This window comes from Meriones unguiculatus, chromosome 4 (genome assembly GCF_030254825.1).
Source record: "Meriones unguiculatus strain TT.TT164.6M chromosome 4, Bangor_MerUng_6.1, whole genome shotgun sequence".
NCBI lineage: Eukaryota > Metazoa > Chordata > Mammalia > Rodentia > Muridae > Meriones > Meriones unguiculatus.
The window spans coordinates 21,444,044-21,465,013 of NC_083352.1; the positions used below are offsets into that span (position 1 = coordinate 21,444,044).

Here is a 20,970-nt window from a genome sequence, read left to right on the forward strand (position 1 = left end):
GAATACAATGAGGTCCCACCTCTAGTGTTTCCAGAACCTTCAGAAACAGTGTTTTGGGGAAACAGATTAACACATGACCTTCCAGGGAGCATTTCAACATAATGCCTAACACTATGTTGATTTAAAAATCTCTCATGTACGTGCTATCTGCTGGTAGTGTTGGAGGCTCCATGTAGCTTCTTCTTGGTCAGGAGAACTGGATAAACACATACTTCACTGCCGATGTCATGTAATCTACTTTTCAGTTCAGTTCTTAGATATCTGTGTCCTTTGTACCTGATTAAGGAAGCCCTACAAATATTATCATCACATTATTGTATATGATTAACAGATTAAAAAATACATTGGAAACTCAGATTTCTTTTATTTTATACTTATCCTGATTTCTTTCCAATGACGATCATAGTTTTTGTTTGTTTGTTTGTTTTTTCTCCTGCCTTTGGGACACTAAGTGAAAAATAATTTCTTCTTTAGTCTTAGTCTTGAAGTAAAATTAGCTAGAAAAGACCAATTATAAGATACTTATTTAATGATTTGTTTAGTGATTTATTTAAAGCATTGCTTCTACTGCCTATTTGCCAATCAAGAGTTCACTGCCTACCTGGAACAGAATGACCTGGAGAAACCATCATTACCCTTAACAGCCTGCTGATTGCCATGTACACTTCTGTAAAAGATTGCTTGCTTGCCTTCACCTACCTTATAAACATGAGAACACAAACTGGATCTCACATTGAAGATTTTTTCAGGAGCTATCTGGGCTTAGGTCCACTGATGACATCTCTCTTCCACTCTCATTGATTTCAGAGTGTTTATTTCAGAAAGACTGCCAGAAGGCTGCAACATTGCGAGCCTTCACACTGGAATGCTACCATCAATGACGCTTGTTCTCAGGTCTTCAGACACAGCTAGGGATGAAGACATTAGCTTCCCAGGTCTCAGTTGGGTGACTTTTAAGGTCTTGGAACTTCCCAGTCTCCATAACTGCAGGACTTGATTCCTTAAAATATGTTGGATCTGATTTTCCTGAAAATACCAAGAGAACATGTTGTTCTTTTTGAAAGAATTTTTACAATACTTATATTTAATGTTGTTACCTTCCATGTATTGAACAACCTTCACTCTTCATCTATTTCACTGTAGTAATTTTCTAGATAAAGTTTGACACATCTTAAAAATGAGGAGCAGAAGACCAGTCAGAAGAAGAAGAAAGCTGTGGGGAAAGCTCTTTGTAAAGTCTTGTCTTACATGCTCAAGGGAATGAGTCTGAGGCAACCCCCTCCTCCAGAGACCAGGTTTTATAAAGAATCCAGGCATGGCAGCACACATTTATAATTGCATGCTGAGGAGATAGAGAAAAGAGGATTTAGTTAATATACTTGATTATCTCCAGGCCAATGAGAGACACCATTTCAGTAAACAATAGATCGAGATTGTCACGTGGTTTTCATATGGAGTTGTGCAAATGTATATATGCTCATATACACATTCATGCAGCACACACACACATACATGCACACACCACACACAAGCATCCCCCAGGAAACACACATGCAAACAATGAAAAGAAGCAATGGAAAATGACTATGTATATATGCTTATACATACATGAGTACATAAGTGATTCTTATTAGCCGATGTTTTTGTCTATGTAAATAATCACTTTCAGATCAATACCTTTTACTTTTCTTTCCTGTATAGTGTTTTTTATTACTTTTGGTCATTAATTCCTGCCAAGAACACCTTGTCTGTGTTTTCCACCTAAAATAGGCTACAAGATTGATAGCCTTACACCTTCAACCTCAGGTTTTCTTCTTTTCCAAATTAAGAGTGAGTTTGGGTCAACTTAGGGTCAGAAAGATATTAGGGAAGTCTTTTCAAATTGTGTTCAGATCCATCTATCAAGAACTTACAAAAATTGAGACGCTATCCCTGACTACCCTTTTGAACCAGTTGACCTTTCAAAATTCTCTTCCCTTTTGTGGTTTTCTCTCTGTGCTTTGTCTCTGTTGTTTATGTTGAACTTGCTACCAAAAAATTAAAAAAAATTAACAACACTCCAAGGTCCTCCAAATAATTTGGTTTCATTCATTTTTTTTTTACCAGCCTGATGAGGGAGTCTTCTGGTATTTTAGGGGTAAATCCTCTCCTGTGTCACTGAACTTCTCTGATGAAGACAATATTATTTATCACAGACAACACAAGGAACATATAATGCTATGAAACATTATTTTGTAAAGAATCAACTGATATCAAAATGTGTTGTTTCTATGGCAGCTGAGTTATCCTACTTCTTATATTTACAATAAGATCTCTCCCTTATCCTTCATATTGGGCAGTGACAATAAATATTGAATATTTTATGTATATCTTGCATAATTATTTCCTAAAGTTTGCATTAAAGTTTTAATGCAATTAAATTATTTAATTAATTATTTGCATTAAAGTTTTAATGCAACAATTATAATTTCATTGGAATTTATGACTTGCATTGAAACTGGAATCCTCTCCATTATCTGTCAGTTGTTATACTTCTAGTGATGCTAGTTTAACCTTGGATGTTAGAGTATTTTGTGGTGAGGGGTTTACTTCCCTGTGCCATCCTCTAAAAAGAGACTCCTGGTCTTCACAGGATAGATGAAGTATACAGTTTTGTACTTGTTAGTCCAAAGGCCAAAAAGCCAACATATAATTTTGAAGAGTAAGACACACAGTGTTTTCATAACCTTTGAGTTGTCTGGGTAAACGGATTTAAAGGAAAAAAGGCTTGCTTGGGTCATAGTGTCTGAAGTTCTAGGCTCAACAGCTTTTAAGCATGTGGTGAGGCAGATCAGCACAGTGGGGACACATGGTGGTGCAGAGGTGACCTTGTCCTTTCAGTAAAGAGGTGAGGAAGCGCATCAGACCTTCAAGTGCATGTAATCAATGAACTTCTGCTTCCTAATAGGTCCGACTCTTAAATTTTACTGAAACATTTTTTGCAACAACCCATTAAAGGTTCAACATCCATTTATCATTCTCATATCCAGTCACCTCCAGAGAGCTAAGCTCTAAACCTCTGGATACTTGTTACTTTGGAAATAAAGGCTTCAACACATGCACTTTTGGTGGATGTTAAGACACAAACCATGAAACTGAAAAAAAAAAATCAAAAAGAAAGAAAGAAAGAAACCCAAAACCCAAAACTGAAAAAAATCTTAATTATTTAGAAGCAACAAGCTTAGGAAACAATTTTATAATAAATAAAATTTCAATGTAAGAATAGTTGGAACGGCAGAGAAGCTAGGTTTCTGGCTTACAGCCTTGTTTCTATAATTAAATAACAGAGGTGCATGTAGTCCATCCTCTGGCTCATAATCAGAGTTTTTATTTGTTTAAAAAGTACTTGTACTAGGTCTTCTCATCTCAAACCTCTGTGATTGCACTCTACAATGCATTCTATTGTAGGAGGCAGACATGGTAATCCAGAAAGATGATTGAAAACATTTGTCTCACATATTCCAACTTTTAGAAAAGATTATATACAAACTTACAGAATTTCCCTGGTAAGATGCTACAATGGATTTTATCATTCAGAACAAAAATTACAGTGCTTACCTTCACAAAGATTAATTCCATTAATGATACTGAGTTCTTCTGGCTCTGTAATATATTTGGACATAAATTGGAGACTTCCAGTATAAAAAATGTAATCAATATGAATAAAAATTCTCAGTTATTAAGTTCTCATACCCAACTCTTTATCTATTCACCTTGCTGAAGTGCCATTGAAAAGGCACATTGTGCCAGTATGAAAGATGACCTTGAATTCAGTCTCAGGTCACATCACACAAGTGACAAGTAGTGAATGGAGAAACATCTCAATCATCTCAAAGAACCTTGTTGAATTTCTATTGGTCAGATAAAGTCTGTACCAACTTTTACATGAAAGTTGATGTGCTGTTTTTTAATTCTTGAACCATCTGGCATCTTTACAAGGTTTACTCACATTTACTCTTTATTTTCACTATTACTTTTGAAGTAGAAACATTAGTACTTGCTGTAACCTCGCAAAGAGGCTGAAGTGGTTATGCTAACAAGCAGACTTGTTAGGGACTTCCAATTTCCTTTATTACAATCAGGTTTACTCTCCTTAATTTTTCTTGTTACCATATTGCCCTCCTCAGCTTGAACAAGAACACATTGTCAAAATTATTCCAAGTCATTTTAAACACTTAGAGAGGACAACTGTCAGAAAAGAAACTTAGCTATATTTTGGCAATCTTATGTGTACAAGGTATATTTAAATTTCAATCATAAATAACAATGTCACAAAATAAGCTAATGTGGAAACAAAAGATCAGGTTGATCATGCAAAGAAATCCCAAAACATGTTTGCTCATGGCTGCAGAGTTCTCACATTTTAGTTAGGACATCTCCTGATTGACAGGGGGCTCTGTGAAAACAATTAACCTGGAAAACAGATTACTTCAAAACAAATAAAATTAAAAATAATACTGTTGGGGCTGAAGAAATGATTCAGTTGTTAAGAGCATTGTTTGCTCTTACGAAGGACCAGAGTTCCAGGGCCCACAGAACAGCTTACAACTACTGTATAACTTCAAGTTCTGGGCATCTGACACGGTGTTCATGTGTCTGCACATACATGGTGCACAGCCCTACTATTTCCACTACTTATTAATATTCCATTCGGTCATTTAAATTCTCATTGTTAAACTATCAGGCCTGTCCTTCCTGATTCATCACTTTCCAACTATCTTTAATAAGTGTTCCAAAGTCCTTCTTGACCACGGATGTATTTTATTGGGCATATTTGGGCAATTGCTTGATCATTTTAGTAAACAGGTATCAGTGCCATTTTCATGATCAGAGGGGACACGTATACCAAGATATGTTTGGAGCATAGGACAGTACAAGTTTGGATTTTAACTGATATACTGGCTGGAAACATATCCTGTGTTTGTGTGCTTTGCTTTGCTTTGCTTTGCTGCTTTGTGTGCTGCTTTTCTTAAACCCCACACTGAGGAACCATCATCCAGTAGGTGTGTGTGCAACCAGAGCTAGAACTCTGTGCTGGTGGACGTATCTGCACAAACTGACATTACCAATATCCCCTTTTGTTTTAGGTCTTTCTAAAACAGGGATATTCACTGGCATCCCTGAGTCTGTGGAATATCACGCCAGTCTTTTGTTTTATGTCTTTCTAAAACAGGGTTGTTCACTGGCATCCCTGAGCATTTGGAATATCACGAATTCCATGTGGTATTAATAATGTTTGTAATTGGCCCCCTGGGTGATTTCATTGTGTTTCCATGGCCAATATCCTTCAAAAAAATTGAAAATATTTTGGTCAGTTATGATATATTCTAAAGGTTTCTCTGTCTTTCTATTCTCAGCATCCTCACACATAACTCAGCATTCTCTTGCTATAACACAGACCTGAGATAAGATCTAGAAAAAAGAGATCAGTCTCACAGTTTTGTCTCACAGTTTTCAAAACCTCAGTACATGATCAGTTGAACCTACTGCTTTGCACCTATGGGGTGACAGCATATCATGAAAGAGTGTGTGGTAGAGTTAAACTGCTCTCCTAGCTCTAGAGTGATACAGGGGGAAAGAGAAGGAGCTAAAGAATCATACCCATCCATGACTTACAAACCTTTTGTTGGAGTTGTTTCCATCTTCTGGCTATTACAATTAAAGCTGCTACAAACATGGTTGAGCAAATGTCTTTGTTGTGCACTTGAGTATCTTTTGGATATATGCCTAGCAGTGGTATGGCAGGATCTTGAGGTATCACTATTCCTAATTGTCTGAGAAAGTGCCAGATTAATTTCCAAAGTTGTTGTGCAAGTTTACATTCCCACCAGCAATAGAGTAGGGTTTCCTTTCTCCACATACTCGCCAGCATGTTGTCACTTGAGTTTTTTATGTTAGCCATTCTGATGGGTGTAAGGTGAAATCTCAGGGTCTTTTTGATTTGCATTTCCCTGATAGGTAAGGATGTTCTCAGATACCCCTCCGTTGAGGAATGGATATAGAAATTGTGGTATATTTACAAAATGGAATTCTACTCAGTCATTAAAAACAAGGAAATCATGAATTTTGCAGACAAATGGTGGAAACTAGAAAAGATCATCCTGAGTGAGGTATTCCAGAAGCAGAAAGACATGCATGGTATATACTCACTTTTAAGTATATATTAGGCATATAATATAGGATAATCATACTAAAATATGTACACCTAAAGAAGCTAATCAAGAAGGAGGACCCTGGGTAAGATGATCAGTCCTCAATCAGAAAGGCAAAGGGGATAGATATCAGAAGAGGGAGAAAACAGAGAACAGGACAGGAACCTACCACAGAGGACCCTGAAAGACTGTACCTTGCAGGGTATCAAAGCAGATTCTGAGACTCATAGCCAAACTTTGAGCAGAGTACAGGGAATCTTATGAAAGAAGGGGGAAATCTTATAAAGACTTGGACTCTTCCAGGAGCTTCACATGGAGAGCAAGAGAACCAAAATTCTGGGCCCAGGGGTCTTTTCTGACACTGATATTCTAGTCAAGGTCTATTCACGGAGATAAACTAGAACCCCTGCAGAGATATAGCCCATGGCAGCTCAGTGTGCAAGTGAGTTCTCTGTTAATGGGAATAGAGACTGTCTCTGACAAGAACTCAGTGGCTGGTTCTTTGATCACCTCCCCTTGATGGGGAAACAGCCTTACCAGACCACAGAGGAAGACAATACAGCCAGTTCCTGATGAGACCTGATAGGCTAGGGTCAAATGGAAGGGGAGGAGGACCCCTCCTATCAGTGGACTTAGGAGGGCCATGGGAGGAGATGAGGGAGGGAGGGTGGGATTGGGAGGGAATAAGGGAAGGGGCTACACCTGGGATAAAAAAAGAATAAACTATAATTAAAAATAAATACATATTAAATAAATAAATAAATAAATAAATAAATAAACGAACCTCTTATTTGGCTCCATGTCTTAAAACTTCTACCTCCATCCAACTGTACCTTTCTGTTGATCAAGCTCTTTGCTTGACCCTTTGAGGGGTGGGGAATATTTACAAAAACAAGAGCTCCTTAATCCCGTACCTGTTAACTATTAAGTTTGCTGCTATTTTTTTGAAGGCACCTGCAGTTCTGTTTTGGGCATCTGGCTACAATGCCAATGAGGACTGAAAATGGCTTGCTCCATTCAGTAGGAAGGTTACCTATGAAACCACCATTATTGAGGGCTTGATGTGTTTTTTGTTGTTGTTTATTAATATCTGTCTTTATATAGCTACACTGTTTAATATGGCTCATTTCATCTGGTTAGATTACAGTTGACTAGATCAAATAAGAATTTTATTAGTTGCTTGTATCTCTCTTCTTCAATCAGTTTTCATACTGACACTTGATTAATAATATCTTTATAACATGCACATGATTTTTATTTTTTCTGGAAGTAAATTTATCCACTAATATATTTCATGAGCATTTAAGAAACCACTGCTATCTGTATTCTTTATGGTCCCATTGTTCCTAAGATGGCATTTTGTATGTACTAAGGGGCATTTCAATGCTGCCTTTGGGTTAGATTTACAAGGAGACTATTTAACAATCTTCCCTGCCCTCCTTTCCTACAGCAGAATAACACACTTCCTTTTCTCCAGAGGATTTACAGGGGAAAATATGGATATGGTCAGTTAAGTTTTCCTATTCTTAAGAATTAAGGTATAAAAACAAAAGTCAGATGTTCATAAATTCCAATGAATCTTTCATGAATGAATGGAATCAAAGAACAAAGCCTACCACAAGCCAATCAGCAAGGAAAGAATAGGAACAAGAGTCTATAGCCCAGAGCTCTCTCTCCAAGTTCACTCCATGCTACCTGCCTAACACAAAAGGTGAAAAGATTCTGGCTAAGCTGTCTCACCATGATGAGATGTCTGCTGACCAAATCAGGGAAAATATGAGCACATGATTTCTGAGAGGCTCCACCCCCTGTGCAGACTGGCTGCAACAATCAGTGTTGCTGTGACTTGTGAACAGCAAATTAGTCATCAATGCCATGGCTCAGTGAACAGAAGCAGAGATTCACCCTCATTTAGCTGTGAATCCATTTATCTGTAATATCTGACGGCCTTAGCTGGAGTTAAGTCCCTGAGAGTTAAAAAGATGCCTGACAGGTAAGCCTGCACTTCCTTGGGGAGATGAGAGACTCAGAGTGGGGAATAAGAACTCCAGGAGGAGAAGCTGAGTCCTTTGGGATTGCATTTACAAGCTGTTTACTTAAATCTGTACCATCTGAGCATGCTGAGCTGACTGGCACATCTTCGTGTGTGTTCAGCATCTGGACATTCTCCGTCCCCTTTCTCCAGCATTCCCCACCTCCTCTGCGCCTGTCTCTGATGTGAAATAACCATCTTCCTTCCCAGGGACCTGTTAAAAATCAGAAATGCAGGAGAGCATCCAGGCCAGCCTGTCGGCTACTCATCCTTATGAATCATCTGGCCGCTTTTTTAGTTTGACAATTGCAGCTCATATATTTTAATATTGGTTTTGAAAGAAGAAATTGAGGAACTTCCATTTCTTTACAGCTCCCTGTAATTTCAACTTACTCTTTACTTATGTATGAGGTCGACTCAGGTGGAAAGGTTAGAGGCAGATGAATTTCTAGTATCAGGACCTAGGAAAGGCCAATAAAATGTGCAATAATCTTAATGCTAAGGCTTCATGGAGCTGGAAGTGTGTTTTATATTCGTGGATGACACTTTGTGAAACTGAGGAATGGAACTTCACACTTGTAAGAATTTTTTTTATTGTATCTTTGATTTTTCCCTATGCCCTAAACATTACTTAAATGTGATTAGACAGCTGTAAAAATAAATTAAAAAGGAAAAGTAGAAAAAAGAAATAATAAAATAAAAAAATCTCTGATGACTGAAAATCTGAACATACTTAGGTGCGTGAGAAACAATCATGAGCTTGTTTTATTTCAATTTTTTCCAGTTTTTGTTTAATCACCCAACTGGAAAAATGCTAAATACGTTCCAAGTTTCAAATTTTTACCAGTTTTTCTCCCACGAGCTTCATTTTCTTAAATTATGTTATTTTGTCATGAATGACCTTGCTTTCTGACATGCACACTTAGCTTTAAGTATTTGATTAGAAACTCCACAAGCTATGGCAGATAGTATCTGCTGCTCTATTTGTCAATGCAATAGTACGTAGCTATACTTACTCATTTAAGTTCCTGAATCTATGGCCAGGATATGATCAGTTTCAATTAGTTCCGCTTTTATTCCTATAGTCATAAGTAAAACCCAGGGAAGTCAGTGGAAATGGTAGAGGAAACAGACGACAAGAGATAGGATGGCCTTGTTAAAGTAAGTTTGGGAATATGAACTGCTGCACGTTTCTTCAAATACCCTGGAAATTCTGCTCCATCCTGTTTGGGAAGTTTATATCCTGTCCTATGGCAGCAATTGTATATATCACCATTCTACCGGGCTTAAGTGTATCATTCTGTCTTAACAACAACCCAGAATGGTACCATTCTCTACTCGGAAGTTCTTCTCTCAGCTCTTCTCTCCTTCTCCGTCCCCACTCTTGCCTTTTTCTTACCCCTTTAGAACATGGCATGAGACAAAGACAGCAAAACATTTTCTCCTTTCTTTGTTTCTTTGGCTTCCCATTTTTGGGGGAGTGGGGAGGTGTCTTGGGAATCTGTTCTCTTGAAAAATGATTTTCTAGCACCAGTCCCTGACACTATTAACACAGTCCCTGACACTATTAACAATACTCTGCTACGCTTGCAGACAGGAGCCTAGCCTAGCTGTCCCCTGAGAGGCTTCACCCAGCAATGGATCCTACGGAAACTGGTGCAGTGACCCACATAAAAACATTAGGTAGAGCTTGGCGAGTCTCATTGCATAGTTGAGGGAAGGATAGAGGGATACAGAGGGCACAAGAACCCCACAGGAAGACCAATAGAGTTAACTAAGCAAGGCCCATGGGGGACTCACAGAGACTGAAGCACCAAACAAAAAGCACGCATGGACTGGAGATAGGGTCGCTAAGCATGTGTAGCTGATGGGCTACTTGTTTGTTGTGAGGGTCCCCTAGCAACTAGAGTGGGGGCTGTCTCTGACATGGACTCTGTTGCCTGCTTTGGATCACTTTCCCCTAGCTGGGCTGCCTTGTTGGACCTCAGTGGAAGAAGACACGTTTAGCCTCCATTGGTATGAGGGTCTCCTACTTTCTGAGGAGAAGGGGGAAGAGAGTGGGATGTTTGGACAGGTAGGAGAGAAGGAAGGGGCCTCCTATAAGGGTACAAAATGAATAAATAAATTCATAAGAAAAAAAAGAAATGGTTTTATTTTTACCTCCTTTTTTCCTTTTCTCAAGCTGACAGGAAATGTGACGTGAAGTAATTAAGACTGAGAGTGCTAGACTGCCCCAAAGAAGAGCCACAGTTCCCCAGGCACTGAAGTCTACTTTATTGCCTGGGTTAACGGTACTAGTCTAAGGCGAGGATGAGGAAAGGCAACAGAAATTGAGAAGGTTATAGATAGCTTTAAGAATCATGGGGCGGCGTCAAAATTTCATGGCAGTTTGGAAAGGGCCCCTTCAGCCTTTGTGGTCACAGAACTCACATAAAATATTTGAGACATTGAAAACTGGACAGGGATGGTCTCTTCCCCAGTCAGATGACTGGCAATTTACTATAAAGCTTTGGTTACAGTAGAGAAATGTTATGCAGGCAACAAATTAGGATTAGAGTCATAGTAAAAATAGACATTTGGTTCTCATGTATGTTCCCTGAGATAAAGCCATAGGCTCACCCAATGATTAAAGGTCCTCCTGAATTTTGTACAGGAAAAGTTTGAAAACTGCAGAACCAAGGTAGGAATAGGGTAATCTGGGTAACTTGTGGGTTGGCATCTATCTGACTTGGTTGGTGTAGGTTGGATTTCCTTATGAATCTTTGCTCTCTATTGCTGTGAATTCTTGTGTGACAGCCTCTGAGGTGAAACATTGCCAACTATTGCACCAAGAGGCCTTTCAATGGGTCATAAAAATGCTATAAAAACATGAAAATTGCTGCCATAAAAAAGACATAACAAAACAGGGAACCTCCTAAATTCAGAAGCTAAGAAAAATGGAGAAATGAAAAGCATTCCACATATTCCAAGAAGGTTGTAGGCACAGCACCTTCACAGCCATTTCCACGGGAAGGTATTGTTTGCATTTACAATGCACCACAGACAATATCTGAGCATACTGCTTTAAGTATATAATCACCTGGTTTTCTCTAGAATACATTCTTAACTTGGGTACCTTTCTGTCTTTGTTGTTTAGATCGAACAGAATAAATCCATGATTTCTATATCTACTTTGAAAGGACCCACAATACCCCATGTCACGGGGAAGAACAATTATACCTCTTTAATGCTTGGTGAAAATAACATTATGTTAAAAGCATAGCTCATAATGAGGCTATCATTTTACAACTGATAAGAGCTCACTTAAAATATTCCTTACTAATAAATTTGACAGCTGCTCTCTTCCTTTGTCATGATTGTACCTCAGCTTTCATTTTAGCACTTGTTTTTCAGTAACATTTCTGGGTATCTATCCATTAACTCTGGCATTTCGGGGTGAAGCATTCAGGAGAATTCATTTTCCATCTGCCTCATACGCAGATGTGACGGCACTGAGATACAGTAGCTATTTAGGGTAGTGTTATAAAATTCTGAACATGCTTAAGCAATAGTCATACACATATTAAATAACACCATCGCAAGCACTCAGAGTCCGTCTGCTGGCTCTGTGAACCCCTTCTATATGTCATTTTGGTAAAATGTGCTTCCGTTTCTGCTGTTATTAGATGCAAAGTATTTGAAAAGATGCTTGATTGAATTGAAATCTGATTGCATCTGCATTTAGGGCTTTGAGATACTGCTATTTTCTTAAGACACACATTCTTGTTTTCTTTTAATCTCACAGATATGTGCACACATTCACCCTCTTTTATTCTCATCATCTCTTTCTTAACATGTCTGGGTGTATAACAGTCCTACCTCTTATTTTAAAGTGTAGCCAAGATGTAGCAATGATGAATCAGTGTTCTGCGGTTTCTGGTGGAGAGAAAATAAGAAACAAAGAGAAGGAAAACATGGAAGCAAAAGAAAGGGGAGGGTAAGGAGGAAATGAAAAATTCTCTTTGATGTGAAGATAGAGAGTTCCCTGCACATAGGACAAAATCCATAGTATGCCCATTTTTTAATAGTAATTTCATTTTTTTCCTACAGTTACTCTTCCCATAATTTTAGTTACTTGCTTAATCATGGTCTATGATAAATGCATTGGGAAACTTAAAATCAAAGATACGTTTTTAAATATACATTTGTATTTTTTGATGGGAGTGAGACTGTATTAATTTGTTTCTTAGGCTAGTTTTGAGCTAGAGTTCTTACAGCTTCAGACTCCTAGATGTCTGGATCAAAGGCATGTGCCATCACACTTAGCTCAAGTTATAAACTGTACTACCTGGCTCTGCCTCACGGGTGTGACTACATTCTGTGTTTGCATGTCTATACCATATATAGGCTATATAGGCTACCATTCCACTGGTACTCAGTCTTCACAGACTGCCTATTGCAGCATCACAGGTCCTGTGTTCAAGTGACCCTTCTCTTACTTACTAATTAAAACAAACCATATGACTATTGAGACTGGCAATCAGAACAAGACAAAGAGAGTTGTCAAATGTTCCTTTTTATTAAAAAGTGGGAGCAGTGTGGAGAGATGAATGAGTGGTTGAAAAAAACATTTTATCCTTATAGAGGACCCAGGTTCGGCTCTCACCACTCATGAATTTTTCTAGGAGCAGTCCATAACGTCTTTTTCTGGGAATCTGCTGCCCTCTTCTGACCTTTGTGTGTACCAGGCATACATGAGGTGCACACACATACCTGCAAGTAAAACATCCATACACATAATAAAGTTAAATAAATAATCTAAAAGTTACAATCACAATAAGATGTTTTGTACCAGAGCACATTCACATACATTTCATTACAGCAAATTATTCTGTTTTATTTTGTGATTACTTACTGCTAACCTCTTATGGTACTGCAGAATTCAATTAAGTTTCATCACAGCTTGCATATATAAAAATACATATTGGATTTGGTCCAATATGAATTGCCTACATGTGCTTTGGAATTTAGATTGTGTTTCTCACAGATAGGGAGGGTGAGTATTGTGTTTTCTCAACTTACGGGTCACTCAACTATGTCTCTAAACACACATACTACTTTTCTGAGTTTGTATTTCTAGTATGAGTGCCTATGTATGTGTGTCAGTGTGATTAGGGTTGTACACGTGTCTGGTATCAGGTGTTTTCTTTGATTGTGCACCACTTTCTCTAGTGAGGCTAGGTCTTGAGACGAACCTGGAACTCACAGATTTTTCACGCCTTGGTAGCTAGTTTTCCCTGGGGATCCTTCCATGATGTGGGATTACAGGTGGGCCACCACACTCTCTTGGCTTTTTTATGTGGGTACTGTGATATCCAAATTCCTGTACCCACACTTGCATGACAAACACTTTATCCATTGATTATCTTCCTACTCTTTCATATACTGCAGTTTATAGTACTTCCTTTTCTTTTCTTTATTATTTTTATTTTTTAAATATTATGTTATTCACTTTCTATCCTCATTATAGTCCCCTCCCTTGTCTCATTCTGGTCCCATCCTATCTGCCTCTCTCTTCCCCTTTATCTCCCTCCCCTACTTATCAGAAAGAAAAAGACCCCCTCTCCTATCATCAGACCACAGCCTATCAAGTCCCTTTAGGACTGCCTGAATTCTCTTTCTCTATGGCCTAGCAAGGCCTTCCTGCAAGGGAAAAGTAACCAAAGAGCAGGCAACAGAGTTCATGTCAGAGACAGTCCCTGTTTTCCTTACTAGGACACCCACATTGAGACTGAGATGCCTATCAGCTAACACTAAGCAGTGTGTCTAGATCATCTCCATGTGTGGTCCTTGGTTGGTGCATCAGTCTCTGCATACCCCTGGGCTGAGATTTGTTGTCTCTGTTGGTCTTCTTATGGAGATCCTGTCCCCTGTAAGTCCTTCTATTCCTCCACTCTTTCCTATGACCTTCTTCCTCTGCCCAAAGTTTGGCTTCTATCTTGCATCTGCTTCTATCCCTAGCTGGGTGGGGTTTGTCAGAGGCCATCTATGGTAGGCTCCCATCCCATTCCCTCTCTTCAACAGCTTCTGGTAACTATTCTGTTTGCCTTTCTGAATGAGAATTAAGCATCCTCCCTAAGATCCTCCTTGTTATTTAGCTTCTTTAGGTCTGTGGATTATAGTATGGTCATCCTGTATTATATAGCTAATACCCACTTATATACCAGGCATGTCTTTCTGGCTCTGGGTTACCTCACTAAGGATGATCTTTTCTAGTTCCATTCATTTGCCTGAAAAATCTCATGATTTTCTTGTTTTTAATAGATAAGTAGTATTTCATTGCGCAAATGTACCACAATTTCCGTATCCATTCTACAGTTGAGGGACATCTAAGTTGTTTCTAGATTCTGGCTATTATGAATAAAGCTTCTGTGAACATAGTTGAGCACATATTCTTGTTGTATGGTGGAACATTTTTGGGTATATGCCAAAAGGGGTATAGCTGGATCTTGAGGTAGTACTGTTCCCAATTTTCAGAGGAGGTGCCAGACTGAATTCCAAAGTGGTTGTACAAGTTTGCACTTCCACCAGCAATGGAGGACTGTTCTGCTTTCTCCACATTCTCAGCAGTGTATGCTGTCCTCGAAATTTTTATATTAGCCATTCTGATGGTTGTAAGATCGAATCTCAAAGTCGTTTTGATTTGCATTTCCCTGGTGATTAAGGACGGTGAACATTTCTTTATTTCTTACCATTCACTTTTCCTCTGTTGAGAATTTTCTGTTTAGTTCTGTATCCCATATTTAATTGGATTATTTGGTTTGTTGGAGTTTTATTTCTTGAGTTTTTCATATATTTTGAGTATTGGCCTTCTGTGAGATGTAGGGTTCTTTCCTTTTTTAAAAAAATATTTTTAATTTATATATTCACTTTACATCCTGATTGTAGCCCTCACCCTCCTCTCCTTTCGGTCCCAACCTCCCACTCTCTTCCCCCTATCCATTCCCCTTCTCCTCAGAAAACGGGAGCCCCCCTCCCCACCAACTCACCTCAGCACATCAAGTTGCATCAAAAGTGAGCTCATCCTCATCCACTGAGGCCTGGAAAGGCAGTCCCATTGGGAGGGAGGTAACCAAAAGCAAGCATCAGAATCCATGTCATGGACAGCACTCTCTCAACTTACTAGGGAACCCACATGAATATCAAACTGCCCATTGGTTACAATATGCATATGGGGCCTAGGTCCAGTCCATGTATGCTCTTTGTTTGGTGCTTCAGTATTGGTAAGCTGCCGTGGGCCTAGCTTAGTTGACTTTGTTGGTCTTGTGTAGCTGAGTACTTTCCTAATTCCTTTCATAGAAGACAGCAAATCCAGAGCACATTTGATTGGTTCTCACAACTGGTTTACACTGTGGAAGATCAAGGCAATGTGCTGCCTCCATGTGCCTAACAGAGGTGTTAGGCTGTATTTTCACAGTTTATTTCTTGAACCTTCACTTGGAGAGGTCACTTCTCTTCATGAATCTAGTGTCATAATCAAAGTTTGAGGGTACATCAATACAACGCTTTCATATCCCTAAAATGATTAAGTCATTATTATAGCTGAGCCTTCAAAGATGAAATAGAAAAGTTACATCTTAGCACAGAGGCGGTGCCTCTCTGCAGGGGATCAGTTTGAATGGGACAATGTTACAAAGGATATAGCCCACACAGGACTGTACAGCCAGCATAATCTGCACACAGACAGTGCCTCACAAGAACATTAACTTGGTTAGCTGGCTGCAGTGCAGATATGGTCTCAAAGCTTCTAACACATCCAAGCCCCAGAGTTAATTGGACCCAGTGAGACACAGTGAACTCATCAAATTTACAACGAGCATATGTGTTACTAAGAACGCCAACTATTCATCCAAAAAAGGGGAACACTTTCTGGAGTTAATTGCATCTATGATTTCTAGCTAATAACTTTCCTGAGATTAGGTACATAAGATAGGTGAAATATCATGTATGTGAATAAAAATTCTGTATCTACATGAAACAAGATACTTAGAAATTTGATTACTGAGCTTAGATTCGGAGAATAGAGAAATGATGTTTTGTGTTACTGAAAAATAAAAAACACAAAGGCTACAAAATCACACAGCCATAGTCTCTTAGTTGTCTTTTGTAAAAGGCCACTTTCTTCCGTGAACCCAAAATTTACCACGTTAAGTCTAAGGAGATTGTGTACATCCCCCGCACCTCTTTTCTTCAGTATAAGTACACCCCCTCTCTCTGTCCCATCCATTTGCCACACCTCATTTTGCCAGTGTAGTGAGTTCACACATCTTCAGGCAGTGAGAGTGGCATGGTCACTGAATTTGGTATCTTCTTTGCACAATATGATCCCATGGCTATAGTACTTATGTTCTAGCTTCTTCCTGCCTCTTGATGCTTTCCTCAGGGTTGGAATTTTCAATAATACCCTAAAAACATTTTCCTGGTTTTAATCTCTCCTGTGGACCTCTGATACCTTCCAAATGACTCCACCTATCAATACCTAATCAATCTCCCCAAAACAATAGACTTTACCTAGTTGTTGTTTTCTTTAAATTTTAAATAGCCTTTCAGATTTTAGTGTCCAAACTAAATCTCGGTGAGCTCTAATCTACTGAAAACAGCTTCTTGCTTTCTCCGCTTCAAATTAAGCTCTATCCACTCAGTCTTCTTTCATAGCATCCTGTTTCTCAGTCCACCTCCATCTACACAAGTCTTATATTTGCTTAATTTTCTTACCTTCTACATGATGTTCTGCATTTTATACTTATTCTGAACTTGCATTTATGAATGTCTTCTCACAGCTAAAATATAGTTCCTAATTTTGGTATGAAGATCCCTCATTCCCTATGGGAATGTGATCCAAGACCAGCAATGTCAGGCTGAAATATGAACACATATGAAACAAAGTATGTGGAGATGTGATTGGTGACTTTGGATCAGAAAAAGAGAGATAATGATGTTACAGAGAGCTGAAAATCCAAATACAAGCAGGACACATAATTTATACAGACACAGTCCCTTGTTTTCTTTTATAAAAAAGGCAGTTTTTCCCATGAACTGGAACAGTACAAAAAATGAAGTGAAGGTTGTAGCAGACCTTTATATGTAGTTTCATTCTTATACTATGCACACACTCAGGTACGGCTTTTAAATTTTCTTTGTATAGATGGTTGTCTGCACAGATAGGTGTTTTCTCTATGCATCTTGGATGATGTTGGTACCCATGGTGGCCAGAAAGAAGGCACTGGATTCCCTAGAACTGGAGTTACAAAAGGCTGTTTACTAATTCTGTGACTATTGGTAACCAAACCTGGGCGCACTGAAAGGTCAACCAGTACTCATAATTGATAAGTCATTTCTCCAGTCCCATACAATAAAATTTTTATAAGCAAGACACGGAAATTTACTCACAGTAGCCGCACATTAAAAACTGAACAGTGATAGCCATAGACTACAACAATTGTGATGTGACTCTGTGTGTTTCCTGTCTCTAAAAGCAAAATGTTGGACTCTCACCTTTTCGTTTCCAGGCATTTCATAGCTTCTTTTTGACATATCCAAACCTTTGGGTTGGTTTGGTTGCATTATTAAGTAAAATATGAGTTTCCTGATCACAAACCTCTCTACATTGCAAGTGAGCTTCTAAATGACTTCTGGGTGGGTAATGCGTAAACTGCAGATATGATGAGCAAAAGTAAGATCCATGTCCCAAGCAGGATTAAGCAGGACATTGCAAGATTTTATCAAACTGCTCAGGGTAGTACGCATTTTAAAACTGAGCTGGTTATTTCTGGAGTTATTCCTTTAATCTTTACAGTGTGCCTAATTGTAGGTAAGTGAAATCCAGAGACCAAAACTTCATACAAGAGCACCGCTGTGATTTCAAGATTGTTCTCCTTTGTACTATAGCTCCTGTCTTTTGTGATGCACTCGAATTTGATGAACCACAAGTGACTTTTCACTTTATGTCATGTCACACTGAGTGGCTTACAAAGGGATTCTTAGGACAAGAGTAATGAAAGCGACCACTTTAAACAAGAACAACAACAACAAAAAAAAAACAAATTAATTTTGAGAAAAAGCAAGATCTTCTTTTTCTTTCTGTTTTCTCACAGTTAAAGCCTCACAATAGTTTTTGAAAAGCTCACAGGCATGAAGCTATAACCTGCAGCTACTACTTGCCTCAGTGTTTGCCTCTCCTGTGTGTCTTTCAGAGTCCTGCCTTCAGTGACCTTCCAAGAGCACCCTCTTGTTGGGCAGAAGCCAAGCCCTTCTGCTTATCCACCACTGCAGTCAAGGACTGGATAGTAGGGAAGAAAAAGGCTCCATTTATGCATTTCAGGAAATGGTTAAATAGTAACTTCCATTCCTGTGTGGAAACATTATCTAATGATACCAAGACAGGAACCAGCCTCAATGACTGGTAGTTTGACACAGCAGAAAAAGGCACTGGTTTTTAAGCATTTAACAAAACTTGAAATTTCAGCAGAGCCTGAAATTGAAGAAGTTATCTTCAATTTAGAAGGTGTCTATAAATTTTATGTCCTTATAGTCAACAGGAAATGTATATATTAATATTGCCAGGAAACACAGGCATACTATCAGTTGGGAAGAAGCCTGTGAGAATCATGGCTCTATTAGCTAATTAAATGTCTGCCTATGTTCTCCTTTGATAAATCAAGCAATGCTGTTACCATTTATAGAACTGTTTGAGTATTGAATGATTTCAGCTATAAAAAATGTTTGGAAGGGTTAATTGCCAAGTAATAAGTGAGTAAATGCAAAAAGAGCAGGGGTTCACATACTATTGTATGACTGACCATACCCAGGATACTGCCATGTTTTCTGGGATCTTACATGTCTCAATACTGTTAACCTTTCCTGCCATCTCTGCAACACACAAGGACTTCTTTTCCAGTTCTGCTATTCCGAGTGTTTACATTCACCAAGTCAGGTGTGTATTTCATATAATGAGCACTCAGGCTCCCATCTTTCATCCTTCCATTTATTAAATGTAAAGTACTCAGTATTTCTAGAAGCTCACCGAAATATTACCTTAGCACTGGTATTTGGGAACCTTTCCTGGTGAGATAAACACATCTGTTCACCCTGGATATGACATAGTCCACAGACAAAAGAAAGCATTTCACTCAAGTCTAATGTAGTGAATCATTTAGTTGGTTCTGCTTACAGAAACATGGGTGAGGGGCTAATTACAGGAGTGTGAACCACTTACGGGCAGATAAGACAAAGAAGAAAACGCCCTTTCCCAAATCACTAATCACTTACATATCCTCATGTCCTCTCCACTCCAACTGGTAAGTGTCCATATATATTCTAGGGGATTGTAGAATATTTTACTACCCCATGAGAAAATGTTCATGAACCCAATCTTGTACAAGTCTCCCTCTCTGTCCCTCTCTCTCCCTCTTCTCCTCCTTTCCTCCCTCCCCCTTCATCATTCTGTTTAATCTAGGACATCACCATGAAAGGCCTGTAGCGAGAGTGCAGATACTTCTCCAGCATGTTTCCTAGAGACCATCTCACACACACACCCTGCTCTGTTTAGCTGTTAGCCTCTTGTCTCTCTCTTGAGCAATGGTGAGGTGGATTCTTTTTCCTTGGGGAACAGAAATCCATGGTTTGTTGCCCTTGCCAATAATAAAAATACCGGAAAGCCAAGTGTCAAAGCTGTTACCATTGGTATCTTTCACATGAACTGCATCAAAAGAGCTGGGATGTCTCTCTCTGTTGGTCATCACACCAATTCTTCCCGAGTTAGCACTTTCCATCACCATTTGAAAACAGCCGTTGTCAAACTTGATGAAGTAGGTTACTTTTCCTGTCTCCAAATCAGTTTGGATGGTGTTGTGCACCTTGATGAGGGGAGCAGGGTAGCAAATGACCATCGTAGGTCACCAGATGCTAGATTTCCTTTGTGCCCACAAAAATCTTTCTCCCTTTGCATTACTTGTACTTTGCCTCCTCAGGTATAATATGATTAAGAGCAAAGTGTTCCTTGGTGTCATAGGTCGGACAGAAGTTCTCCTCCAATCTTGTCAGTGCTGATGGCATCCATACACCCAGCAGGGTAGGTTATATCAGTCTTGACTTTGCCATCAATCTTAATGAAGCACTGCATGAAAATCTCTATCACTTCTCTCCAGTAAGGGCATACTTGAGTCTGTTCCAAAGAAAATGATCAAAGGCAGACATTCCTTTGGCTTGTGAGGACCAATGGATCGAGAAGAAGCAAAATCGCCAGTCAATTTAACCAGCATCCAATGTTTTAGAGCTGCTAAATGCTTAAATGTTTCTTTTTCTCTCTCTTTTTAAAAAGTTATTTATTTATTTATTAAAATTTATTAACTTTGTATCCCCGCTGTAGCCCTTTCCTTCATCTCCTCCTAGTCCCACCCACCCTCTGTCTTCTCCACCTGTGTCCTTTCCTTGCTTCAGAAGTTTTTTAGGACCACAAGCTATGGCAGTGATAGGAACTGATTGAGTTGTACAGGCTCTTTTTGGAAATTATAGAACCCAAGTCAACAATGGAAATATTATGCCTGCATGTCAGCATTCCATATCCCAAGTTCTATGGGGTCTGATATACAGTATCCAGAGATCCTATTTCAACATAAAAGCTGCAGAATCACTAGCACAGATTCACCAGGAAACTAGATATCTATAAAGTTAAAAGAATTGCAATACATCATATATTTTAAATGTAAT

At 38.9% G+C, this 20,970-nt stretch overlaps 1 pseudogene; it reads right to left on the reverse strand.

Annotated features, from left to right (window-relative positions):
• Positions 1–855: 855 nt before the first annotated feature.
• Positions 856–20,970, reverse strand: part of LOC110563799 (small ribosomal subunit protein eS4, X isoform-like) — a 53,641-nt pseudogene continuing 33,526 nt past the window's right edge.